The sequence below is a fragment of the Quercus robur genome, chromosome 3, assembly GCF_932294415.1.
Source record: "Quercus robur chromosome 3, dhQueRobu3.1, whole genome shotgun sequence".
In the NCBI taxonomy this organism is placed as follows: domain Eukaryota; kingdom Viridiplantae; phylum Streptophyta; class Magnoliopsida; order Fagales; family Fagaceae; genus Quercus; species Quercus robur.
The window spans coordinates 175,386-188,371 of record NC_065536.1 but is presented as its reverse complement, the minus strand read 5'-3'; the positions used below and the strand labels follow the sequence as shown (position 1 = coordinate 188,371).

Here is a 12,986-nt window from a genome sequence, read left to right as displayed (position 1 = left end):
GTAGCAGCACAGGAAGTAGAAAAAAAAAAAAACCTCAATTTTCTTATATTCTTTCTCTTATCCTACATTCTCTTAGCAACCAAACATAAACTTGATAAAAAAAAAAATGCTATTAAGAAAAAAGCAACAATGTACTTCCCAATCCCACCTCCAAAACAACAAGTCAAGCTCAAAATTCCTGATAAAATAAATCCCAGAAATTGTAAAAATTGAAAATTGAGCTAGGAACCCCACCACGACCACCTCTGGCAACACCACCAGCACAACAGTTGCCACACACAAACTTGTCATGAAATGAATCATAAAAAATCAAAACACAGTTTGCAATTTCCAATTTCCACTAAATTCTCAAATCTACAATCTCAAAGATCAATGTGATTCAATCTGAAAAACAAAAAACAAGAAAAAACCCTACCAATGGAAAGGTGGCTAGCTAAAATAGAAAAGTTACTTTTTAGCTAAAATATGGTTCACTCACTGGAGATGCTGTTCTATGCAATAAACTTCGCAAATGGTGTAACAAATTTATCAAGATTTTTTAATTATTTTGTGCATCCAATTTAGAACGATTTTTAGTAGTTCATGCTTTGGTACTGAAAATTTTCTTAATTTTGTCCCTTGCAGGTTTGTGTTAGATACGTGTAGGCGTTTGAAAGAGAGAAAACCATACATGGTATATACAGCTGTAGGTTGTTTGGGAGTTTCCACATTAAATGATCTTGATCTTGTCAAAGAGGTAATATACCCTTTCATGCAATTTAGTGTTGTATTCTCAGGAAAAGCATAATAGATCAACTACGGTAAGCAGCAAAATGGTTTCTTCGAGTAATTGAAATTATTTGTCTTCAAGGTTAATTACATAAGAGAAACTACATTCTATAACTTAACCCTGATTTTATTGTTTGTATTATTTTCCTTGTTATAGGCAATATGGAATTATTTCAGCTGCTTTCATTGTCTTCTGCAAATCTTGAGTATGGTCCCCATTTGATTATTTGCCTTTGCTAGGTTCTCATTCCTTTCAACCTTCCTGTATAATTTTTACATCCATCCTTCCCTTGGTTATATGCCTTATTTGGGGTTCTCGTTCCTTGCAACCTTCCTCACTCATCTGTATAATTTTTATATCCATTCTCTTTTGACTCCTTGAATACTGCTGGGCTTGTGGCTTTTGCATCCCTGACCTCGTAATTGTTATTGGGTAAATGGTCTTTGCACTTGAGGTGCTTTGTGGATACCCTAAAGTTCATTTTACTTCTTGAGCCATCTGCCTCTTCTTCTGGTGCCTCTTTAGATTGTAATAATAAGGGGAAAATAAATCCTTCGGTTTGGAGTCGACGAATATGATATGCTTGCTTCTTGTGAGGAAAGGCGAGAATTTTGGTTGTGCTTGAATTTGGACTGGCCTAGGGCTGAAAATGCTTGCTAGCCAATCTATTTAAGACCATACAGCCTTTCGTAGTTTCTGATGCTCAATATTGTTTCCCTACCCTTGCAGATTTCTCTTGCAGAAGCCATTTTGCTCATTTCAGTCATGTGCTATGAGCTGTGATGTCCTCTGGCTGAAACACTTCGTGATTTGCTGCTTGTGTAGGTCGATGTCTTTTTTTCCCCCTTGTTTTATCAGTCGGTATGCATGTAAAAATTAATTTCTCACAATAGGATTAAATATATTTGATATTCGGTTTTTGATTGAGAAAATGTGTCAACCGTGTTTGTAAATCAGAAATTTCTCAAGTGAACCCAAACTTTTTTTAATAAATATTTTAGACTGTTAATTTGGAAGATCACCATTTATTGATTGAAAACACGTGTCAATCATGTTTTATGGGCAGAGATTCATAAATTTCTCAAGTGAAACCACGGATTTGTTTCATAAATATATTATATACTGTTCATTTGGAAGATTTGTTCTGTTTTTTTTTTTTGGCTGATCATGTGGGCATACTAATACATATTGTGTTATTATCCTTTAGGCTGGTAATTTCTTTGTGTGCTAACTATTTTCTTCTTTTTTCTTTTTCCCTTCTCATTTTTTCATTATGTACATTCCATTGCATCTTCTACAATGTGATTGTACCAACTGTTTAGAAGAAGAAAGGACTAGATAGACCATTGACTTAGAGAAAAAGATCCTTACAAATCAATAGATTTAGGGTTTTTCAGAAGTCGTTGTGTGTGTGTGTTTTAAGGCTGGTAGTGTATATAAGTTGGAATAGGCGTATGAATTGACATTATGCACGTTACACGTTATGCTGTGCTTAGGCAATGGACTATATTGAAACATTGCCTAGCCTTGCTCAATAGCTTTTAGGCAATCATGATTGAGCGCTATGCAGGGACAGCTGACTGAAATTCTCTATCGTTAACATGCATTGTAGGAAGAGGGCATATCTTTATTGAAGTAATTAAATCTCATAACTAGTTTCTATGTATTTGTGATCTTGATTGCTTGTAGGTATCTGATACTTGAGGAAAGGGTCTGCTGACTCTTTATATTGTTACAGTTGTTCTCTTTTACTTTCCCCCAGTAAATACCCCTGTGCAGCTCAGTTATCTTTTACTGATTGTGAGAGTTTCAGGTGGATGCAATTCAGGCTTGTGGAGGTCAGATGACTGCTGATGGCAGCCGCTGTCGAAATGGTGGTGGCATACTATGGAATATCATCAAAGCACAAGAACCAAAAGCCTACAAAGAGATAATGAAAAAAGTGCAGGAATTTGAGGTAAAAATTCTTCCTTTATGTCATAACTTTCTTGCATTGGCTGCATTTCATAATTCCTGAACATAAAATTACAATATCATAACAGCATTCATGATGATTTTTGAAGTGAATATAAAGTGCTGACTAATTTTTTTTAATCATTATGCAGAAGCAATTCAAGCCACCAAATAATAGACGTGGAGGGGAGCCAAAGAAGGAAGGGGTTTCACCAGGAACCACCCATTCATTTGTGGAAGGTACTCCTGCCACTTTTTTCAGATAATTCCCAGCCAATATCTCAGATGCAAAATGAGTAGGCAAATACTGGTATTGAATGAGCGTCTGTTCATGATAGCCTAAGGATCCCAGTCTCTTATGATGATGACCTTCTTGGAGAGGATACAAAGGGTGATGCAGCTTGATTTTTGGATCATAGGAACTTTATATGGCTTGGTATTGTAGGTTTCATTCGCAGATGAGGTGCCAAATTATTGGTGATATTTATGATGCCATAGATGGAGTCATGGAGCAAAATGTTGAACCCATTTCTATAAGGTTGAATTTAATCAACCATCTTGTTGGCTTTATTTCGTGCCAAATTTGCTTGTATTTCAGCATTTAGTAACCCTGTATTTAGGTGGGATTGTTGTAAGGGTAGTAAGTGAGATAGAGTGTTGAAATGCTCAAGAGTGTGCAAGAAAACAAAGACTCGCGGTTTCAAGCCGCCAAAAGCAGCACACGTGCCAAGCATACTAGAAGTTGAAGCGTCATGCTAGCTGGAGCACTATAGGACAAAATAGGACAACTGGCCGTTCTGTTATCGCGCGGCTGGATCTCTCGACTTAGTCAAGCCACGAGGTCAAGCCGCGAGCCATCTATGTTTTGAAAAATTTGACTCTTCACATTCCATTCTCACCTCAGTATATATACCCCTTATTCCCACATAAGAAAGAGAATTTTGAGAGAAACCCTAGAGTATTACAAGATTGATTTATCTACAATCTTTACATAAGAGTCTTTTTAAATTCCTCAACTCTCTTCCTCTCCATTGTTAAACCCTTGAGAGGTCTTTTACCAAAACCTGTTCTCACCATATCCATTACTATGAGAGGGTTGTTTTGTGTTCTGGGAAGCAGTTAGGAAGAAACCAATCTACATTGGTTGATGCTATGGTCAAGTTGCGGAATCCGGGAAGTTAGAAAAGAAATAGGTTCGGTGCAACCTCGTTGGAGTAAGAAACTTGAAGGGCTTAGGTACACTTGGTAGATTAGGCTTGGAGGGTCTATTGCTGTTCATGTATCCCAATTACATTTTCTAGTGGATTACTTACCGCTTGAAGGGCGGCGGAGAGGTTTTACGCCAAGGGCTTCGGTTTCCTCTTCGATAGCACATCGAGTGTTGTCCTTGTGTTTGCATCTTCCTTCCCTTTTATCTTTGCCTTTTATTATCTGCTGTGATTGTGATTTTAATTGGTTTAGATTGTTTACCAATTCTGTTTATAGCTTATGTTCATTTTCCGCACACTAGTTGTTTGTCATAAAGTTTGAATTGGTTATTTTGTAATTGAGGGTCTAAACATTCAAGGGTGTTTTATACACTATTTGAATTTTCAATTTCCATTTGGGTGGGGATGGGGGATATTCCTTTGTTTTGTATAAGAGAGGCTGCCGTAGTATTGATGATATTGGATTTTGTTTTAAAAGAAAATTTCCAATAGAATCTCAATTGAAGAATGATTCCTAATCACCATTTTTGTGATGTATTCATTGTTTGTTATATCCCTACCGAGCCTTTTTAATGGTGGATTTATTCAATTGCTATGAATTATTTTTTTCGCATTTAACATTATTTTTGAAATATTTTAATTAGCTGTTGTTGAGGTCCAAAATTTCACAAAAAAAAAAAAGCCCATTCTATGAAAAGTAAAGAAGGCCCAATTCGTGGAACAAGAAGAATCAACATTAAGGCTCTATTTATGTTCAGATTTCTAGCAAAAAAAGCCATTAAAAATTCAGCAAAATCCAGTGTAAGAACTAGGTTGGGATACCTAGAGGCTCGGGATCTTCGGGACGTGCAGCACAGCGTGGGATTGAGACAACTCAAGAGGGGTACCACGAAATACAAGAAACTAAGAACAGATATGTCCTTCTCAAGCACCCAGTGGTACAGCACAGAACCAGAGAGCTTGGAGAATGACAATTCATGAACAAAGGCTGGTACCTCGGGGAACCCAGAATGAAGAACTATAAAGGGAAGTGGCTGGAAAAACCTTCAACCCAACAGAAATGGATTCCTCTCACCTGGGAAAAATGACAGCAAGGAAAGACAACCAAAAGCTGAGTCTGAAAAGTGAGAAACCTTGAAAAAAGAAAGATTGAAGGTTAGCTACCTAAGGACGCCCCAGAATGGAAAGTCAGCAAGTGACTTTTAGAGAAATAGCACTAAAAGATGAAAAATATCATAAACAAATAAAGAATCAGCCGTTAAAGTGGCTGACATAATAGTGGCTTTGGTACCCAGAGAGCCAAATGGGGAGAATCAACGGTGTCCTGAACTCTAAAATGACACTATAAAAGGGGAAGACAACCAACATTGAAAGGGAATCCAGTAAGAGAAAATTACAACAGAATCGTTGAGAAAACTCTGTCAAAAACTCAAAGAAAGTAGTGAAATATCTCCCGATATCCCTGAAATAGCTACTATAGCACATATTTGGATCCAAAAGGATTCAAACTTTGCAAGTTTTAGAGGCTTGGATAGCCATCAAAGTTTGTAATTTTTGAGCTTATTTGAACCTTATATCACGTCTAAAATGACACTATAAAAGGGGAAGACAACCAACATTGAAAGGGAATCCAGTAAGAGAAAATTACAACAGAATCGTTGAGAAAACTCTGTCAAAAACTCAAAGAAAGTAGTGAAATATCTCCCGATATCCCTGAAATAGCTACTATAGCACATATTTGGATCCAAAAGGATTCAAACTTTGCAAGTTTTAGAGGCTTGGATAGCCATCAAAGTTTGTAATTTTTGAGCTTATTTGAACCTTATATCACGTCTTAGTGAGCACATTTGTAATCCACAATTAAGAAAAACTAATGAAGTATTTCTTATTAATTTGAGGATTCCTAACAATCTTTTTTGTGTATTTCCTGATTACTTTGCATTCCTTTTGCTGTTTTTATTATTATTCAATACAAATATTCTCGTTTGCTAGTTCATGTGTATTGTAGGAAGCTTGCCTTGTGCACCACTTGATTTTTAAACAGCCCATTTAGCTGCGGTGAACCAAGTCCAGTCCATGAAACTACAACTATTTGGCCCAGGATCCTTGGGCCTGTGTGCTAAAGAAAAAAGCACTCTCACATTTTGGCGACTCCGCAGGAGACTGGGAAAAAGGAGAGGGAAGAAGCTGTCCCTTCGCAAGCATGGCTCCAAAGCTAGGAAACACAAAAAGGAAAGAAAGTTCTTTTTTAAAGTGCGGGTTCATCCAAAGAACGTCCCACCAAGAGACTCTATATGGAATTTTGGGGAACCTCCCAACACAAGATAAGTTTTAGGCGTCATTATTTTCTCTACTTTACAATTTGAATATAATGGATCATTGCCCTGGTTTTTTTTTAAAAAAAAAAAAACAGGGGGTCATGTAGTATTATTTAAACAATTATAATATTGTCTCATTGCTTTAAAGAAAAATGGAGAAGTGAACAAATAAAATATATTGATGAAATGAAGATTGTATGAGCTACATAGTAAAGCAATTGCCTCACGCTTAGGGGCTGATTTATTTTCTTTTTTTCTTTTATAAAAGAAAAAGAAGAAAGAGAAGTAAGCGAATCAAAGAGGCTTGATAAAATGTAAATTAAATAGCAAAGCAATCGTCTCACGTTGTGGGGCTAAATAATTTTGCAGCAACTTAATAATAATATCATATGGCGTAGGTTAACAAAATGGATAAGTTCCTTGGCTTCACCTATGGATTTAGCAAAATGGAGTAGTTTCATGATCCAAGCAAAACTTGGGAGATCCTTGATCTCAATAAAGCTGAGGAGATCGTTTATTCCAACAAGGCTGAGTACATCCTTAATTCCAGCAAAGTCTAGGAGATCCTTGACTCCAGGAAAGTAAAGTCTGGGAGATCCTTGATCTAAACAAAGCTGTGGAGATCCTTTATTCCAACAAGGCTGAGTACATCCTTAATTCCAGCAAAGTCTAAGAGATCCTTGACTCCAGGAAAGTAAAGCCTAGGAGATCCTTGATCCCAACAAAGCTGAGGAGATCCTTAATTCCAACAAGGATAAGTACACCCTTAATTCCAACAAAGCCTAAAAGATCGTTGGTTCCAGCAAAGACGAAGTATTTCCACAGCTCCAGTAAAGTAAAATGGTTAAAAAAAAAAAGAATGAAGGCATCAGGAAAATGGATAGAAGTTCCACAATAGCATCAAGAGAAGGTGAATCAAGCATGATTCAACAACCTCCTCATGTCTTGGGGGCTAAAGCTTATTATGTGGTGGACCTTGAATATATTTTGAAGAAAAATCAATAGAAACACTATATTGCACGTCAGCAGCAAAATCAACATTATTGAAAGCTCAACAACTATGCAATGCATCTATCATTTCTTACAGCTCAATAATTGGGCTCACCTATGGAAATAACAGAATTTGGAGGAGATACAGAGACCACTGGAGGGCACCTACAACTAGCTCTAAAGGCCAACCATGACATCACAAGTATTGCCTAATCCTCTCAATGTACCACTAATACGTGAAAGAAGGATTGAATGGGAAGCCCACAAAAGTCACTGTCAATCTTAGTCCTTTCATCTAGCACAAAGTAAATTTTGTGGAAAATATACTTTATGGTGAATTGGCTCCAGTTGGAGAATATCCCATTGTTAGGATCCTGGGGGGGGGGGGGGGCTCCCATCTCTAGGATCCCGAGGGGCTCCCATCCCAGAAGAAGGAAGCAATACCCATGGTTTGAGAGGTCCCTTGGACAGAAAAAGACAGAAGGAAGAAGGTTAATATACTGTGTGAGAGTGTCTTTTTCGGGATACTCAGGCCCAAGGATCCCGAGCCTGAATGAAAAAGGAAAGGATTTGGTGGACCGGGCCTTGACTCACCGCAGCTAACAAGCTGTTTAAGAATCAAGTGAATGCAGAGAATACTCCTGACAACATACAGAAAGAAAATGACAAACAAGGATATCGAAGAGTGTCAAAAATTAACAACGTAAGTTCAGAAAGAAAGAAAAACAGGATTAGCAAGACGATAAAAAAAGAGTGCTGTGGGGATCCTGGGAATTATGAAACAATATTTCATTAAGACATTATCTGTTTGATTACAGAAAGCTCACTAGGACGTGATACAAGGTCCAATCAAGCTCAAAAATTGCAGCATTGAATGGCTATTTCAGCCTTCAAAACCTGCGAAGTTTGATTCTCGTTGAATCCGAGTATGTGCCATAGTGGCCTTTACAGGATATCGGGAAGCAATATTTGTTTTCCCTTAGTATTTTCTTTCTGCACAGATTTTTCTGATAGTTTTTCCTAGAGAATTTCTTCTTTCTTGTGTTTCTTTCCTTTTTTCTCGCTGCCTTCTTCACAACCCATCCCCTCCTTTTATAGTGGAGTTTTCTGGCCGTCCCGGGGAACCGTTGGTTCCCCTGTTTTGTTCTTTTGCAAACAGAGCATGCTCTGTCTCCATCGCCTCGGTAAGTCCCTTTTCCGTTTTCTCTCATTCTTTCCTTCTCTTGGTTCTGATTCCTTCAAAAGCTTTTGGTTGGCCATCCTCTTTGGGACGTGCTGAGGTATGCCCTTCTCGGCATCCCCATTTCTGGCGTCTTCCTCTTTTCCCTTTCTTTCCTTTTTGGGCGGAATCCTGTTCTGCCATTTTTGAAAGTCATTTGTTACCATTCTTCTTCCCTGTCCTGGTTCCCCGAGGTCCTTTTCTGTCTGTGCCATTGAGAGGTCGCTCGTGTCTTTTATTTCTTGTTTTTCTTTTTCTGTCTTCTTTCTATCGATTTGTCCCAGTCTTCCTTTTTATTTGTGCTTGAAGGGATCTGCGCTTATTGAGGATCCTTGCTTCTTTACACTCTGCCGTGGTTTCTTTTTTGGACGCTTCTTTCTTTTCTGGGCTCCAGGATCCTCTGGGCCTTCCTTTTATTCCCCCATGAGTCATCCGTATCTATTGCTTTAGGCTTAGCCTGAATTTTTTCTTTTGGGCTTGACTTGTTCTTCTGTTTTGGGCTTATTTTATTATGGCCCTTTCTTTTTCAGACCTTAACATTTAGCCCCCCGAGCTCGTGGGTTGCCTGAAACCCACGCGTGAGTGATTTAGGTTTCCTAAGATTTTCGTGGTATCCCCCTTTTTTTCAACTTCTACTGGGTTCCCTTCCTCTTTACTTGGGATCCCAGCTCTTTTCTGCTGCTTTTAGTCACCTCCTTTTTGCGTGTTGTATTCCCTTACTTTTTTGCAGCTTCCTCTTTATACGGGACATGGCAGTTGGGTATTTGAGGTAAAACTCCTCTACCCACTTTTCTCGTTTCCCGCTATTTCTCATTAATAACTGCTGATTAATTCCTACTTCAAATTAAATTTCTTGGCAACTGGCGCGTCTTTCCATAAACTGTTTTCCCCAACTGCTATTTGCGCCTTTATTGTAGCCGTTTCATCTTATCACTTTGCTTCTCTGAGTTTTTCACTCTTTGTGTTTCTCTTTCTTTTTCTCTTCTTCTTTGTTACTCTGGTCTTCCTCCTTTTCGCACTTTCAATCTCTTTTCTTCTCATAGTGTGTGTTGTTTCCATGGCTTCTTCTTCTTCTCGAAAGAGGAGAGAGCGTACTCCCAGTCCTTTTGAGGGTGAAGGTTCTTCTGGTTCTGCTCCGAGCGATTCTCACGAGGTTGCTGAACGTCCGGCCTTCCCTTTACGGGATCCTTGGTATTCTCTCAGTTTATTTTTTCCTCATATATCTCATGGTGAGGCTCCTCCATCCCCTCACGTTTGGATGTTTTCTGGCCAAGCGGGTTTCGCTGGTTCCTCCCAGGTTCCTGACCCTAGAGAGATTTTCGATCTCCAGATCAGACAAGGAATCCGAGAGGCAGTTCCTATTTTCTTTGATTTTGTTCCGGGAAAGATTCAGGGTTAGCCCATATGGGTAGACAAGGAACTGTCTGATGCTGAGTTTGTGGGTCGTTTGGAGCGCGCCGGCATCCTAAAGGCAGTGGCTATTTCCAGAAACCTTGAGGGTTTCAGAGACGCCAAAGGGCTCAGGCATCTGGTACGTCGTTGGTATCCTTCCCTTCATACTTTTTTCTTTTCTACTGGTGAATTGACGATCACCTTGGAGGATGTGGTTAATAACTTCCTCCTCCCGGTGTTTGGTGAAGAGAATCCCTTTGATATTAACCTTTCTGGTGAGGATCTCGTGGTAGAAGAGAAATTATTTGGTCATTTTGGTGGTCGCTCCGCCTCTCCTGGTGGTAAGCCGGCTAGGATGGAGAGATGGGTGATGACCCTCTCTCGTGAAAAGGATAAGGAAGTGAGGTGGGCCGGTTTCCTGGCCTTTTGGCTTAGTAAGTTTTTGTTTAGTGAGTTCCCTGGGTACGGAGTTAAGTCTTCGTTTTTTCCGTTGGCAATCAAGTTGGCTCGAGGTACCCAGTATCCTTTGGCCCCTCTATTTTTGGGTCATGTTTATTCTCAACTGGACCAGCTTCATGGAGATGAGGCTGAGGGTGATTCTTGTTATGTGATCACTTCATCTCTTCACTGTGCCATTCTTCAGATTTTCATGTGGGACCGTTCTGCAGCTACTTTGGCTAAGTGCAGGAATTTGAAATTTGTGAAGGACAAGTTCCAAGGATCCCCCGACATAGTGAAGGGTCTTTGTGGCAATTCTACTGATGCCTTTCCCATTATTTTTCGCTGGATTAGCTTGAAAGGTGGTGGCCTCAATCTTGTGGAGTTGTTTGACCAAGCAGGGAGCTTATATTGGAGATCCCCTCGTGAGTTTGGTCCTGGCTTTGCATGTGATTCTGTGTTGTCTTCTTTTTTATCTTCTACAGGTAATACCTTTGACTTGCGCCGTGGTGATGAGGGCAGTCTGGCTTATCTTGCCTGCATTAGCCCCTCCTGGGTTCCTGTGCCTTCTTCAAGTGGCCCAAAATATACTCATTATTCAGCACACCGGGTGCTCCGACAGTTTGGTTTTGATCAGGACATTCCGCCAGTTTTTAAGGATGTGGTGCCATCCCTTCCTTCCTTGGATCCTTTCTTGAGGCTGCAGGCCTTTTCTTATTAGTCACGGAGGAGCCCCCAATTTGTAGTGCCTAACTCCCAGAGAGGAGTCTTTGCTTCTAGTGGCTATACCAGTTATTGGAGAAGAGTACAAAAATCTTTTGTTGACTATGTTGGCACTGGTACAGTTCGGGAAGTCCCGAATTCTAGCATTGTTTCTGCTCCGACAGCCAATAGACGTTTACCCCTTCCTACTGCTGGGATTGTTTCTGCTGCTGCAAGCAGCAAGACTAGGTTTGCAGAGTGGCATGCCTCCAGGGGAGGTTGGGTGGCTTATGGACAGGATTTTCCTGAGACCTGGCTGGGTGATAGTCTCATCATTGGTGCTTCCTCTGGGGTGCCCATCAAAAAGGGTGCAACAGAGACAATAAGTGCTGCCACTGCTCCGAGTAAAGGTAAGGATGTCAAGTCGAAGAAAATGAAAGCTGCTGATGTTGGTGAAAGTACAGGGGGTGTGGAGACAGGCTCTGAGGTGAAAAGAAGGAAAACGGGGAAATCTCAAGCACACTTGGCATCTCAGGAAGGCAAGGATGTCAGGGAACCTTTAGTTTTGTGAGAGAGTCTTTTTCGGGATACTCAGGCCTAGGGATCCCGAGCCTGAATGAAAAAGAAAGGATTTGGTGGACCGGGCCTTGACTCACCGTAGCTAACAAACTGTTTAAGAATCAAGTGAATGCAGAGAATACTCCTGACAACATACAGAAAAAATGACAAACAAGGATATAGAAGAGTGCCAAAAATTAACAACGTAAGTTCGGAAAGAAAGAAAAACAGGATTAGCAAGACGATAAAAGAGTGCTGTGGGGATCCTGGGAATTATGAAACAGTATTTCATTAAAACATTATCTGTTTGATTACAGAAAGCTCACTAGGACGTGATACAAGGTCCAATCGAGCTCAAAAATTGCAGCCTTGAATGGCTATTTCAGCCTTCAAAACTTGCGAAGTTTGATTCTCGTTGAATCCGAGTATGTACCATAGTGGCCTTTACAGGATATCGGGAAGCAGTATTTTCTTTCCCTTAGTATTTTCTTTCTGCACAGATTTTCTGATAGTTTTTCCTAGAGAATCTCTTCTTTCTTGTGTTTCTTTCCTTTTTTCTCGCTGCCTTCTTCACAACCCACCCCCTCCTTTTATAGTGGAGTTTTCTGGGCGTCCCGGGGAACCATTGGTTCCCCTGTTTTGCTTTCCTGCGAACAGAGCACGTCTTGTCCCTGTTGTCTTGGTAAGTCCTTTTTCCGTTTCTTCTCATTCTTTCCTTCTCTCAGTTCTGATCCTTTTGAAAGCTTCTGGTTGGCTATCTTCTTTGGGAGTGCTGAGGTATGCCCTTCTCGGCATCCCCACTTCTGGCGCCTTCTGCTTTTCCTTTTCTTTCCTATTTGGGCGGAATCCCGTCCTGCCTTTTTAAAGATCGTTTGTTGTCATCCTTCTTCCTTGTCTTGGTTCCCCGAGGACTCTTCTGTCTGTGCCGTGAGAAGTCGCTCGCGCTTTTTGTTTTCTTGTTTTCTTCTTCTCTTTTTTTTTTTTTTTTTTTCTGTCTTCTTTCTATCGAGCTGTCCCAATCTTCCTTCTTCTTCGTGCCTGAAAGGATCCGCGCCTATTGATGGTGCCTGAGGATCCTTGCTTCTTATATTTTGCCGTGATCTCTTTTTTTCTGGATGCTTTTCTTTTCTGGGCTTCGGGATCCTCTGGGCCTTTCGTATAATCCCTTTGGACTTAGCTTGGGTTTTCCTTCTGGGCTTAACTCATTCTTTTTGGGCTTAGCTTATTCTTTCTTGGGCTTATTTTACTATGATCTCTTTTTTTTTTAGACCTCAACATTTAGCCCCCCGAGCTCGTGGGTTGCCTGAAGCCCACGCGTGAGTGATTTAGGTTTCCTAAGATTTTTGTGGTATCCCCCTTTTTCTCAACTTCTACTGGGTTCCGTTCCTATTTACTTGGGATCCCGACTCTTTTCTGCTGCTTTTAGTCACCTCCTTTTT

General features: G+C 40.2%; 1 long non-coding RNA gene across 1 annotated transcript; it reads left to right on the top strand.

Moving 5' to 3' along the window:
* Window positions 1-888: 888 nt before the first annotated feature.
* On the top strand, window positions 889-3,256 carry LOC126720012 (uncharacterized). Its single transcript, XR_007653201.1, has 3 exons — window positions 889-1,594; window positions 2,583-2,726; window positions 2,875-3,256. It is a non-coding gene; the product is annotated as an uncharacterized LOC126720012 (long non-coding RNA).
* Window positions 3,257-12,986: the final 9,730 nt, after the last annotated feature.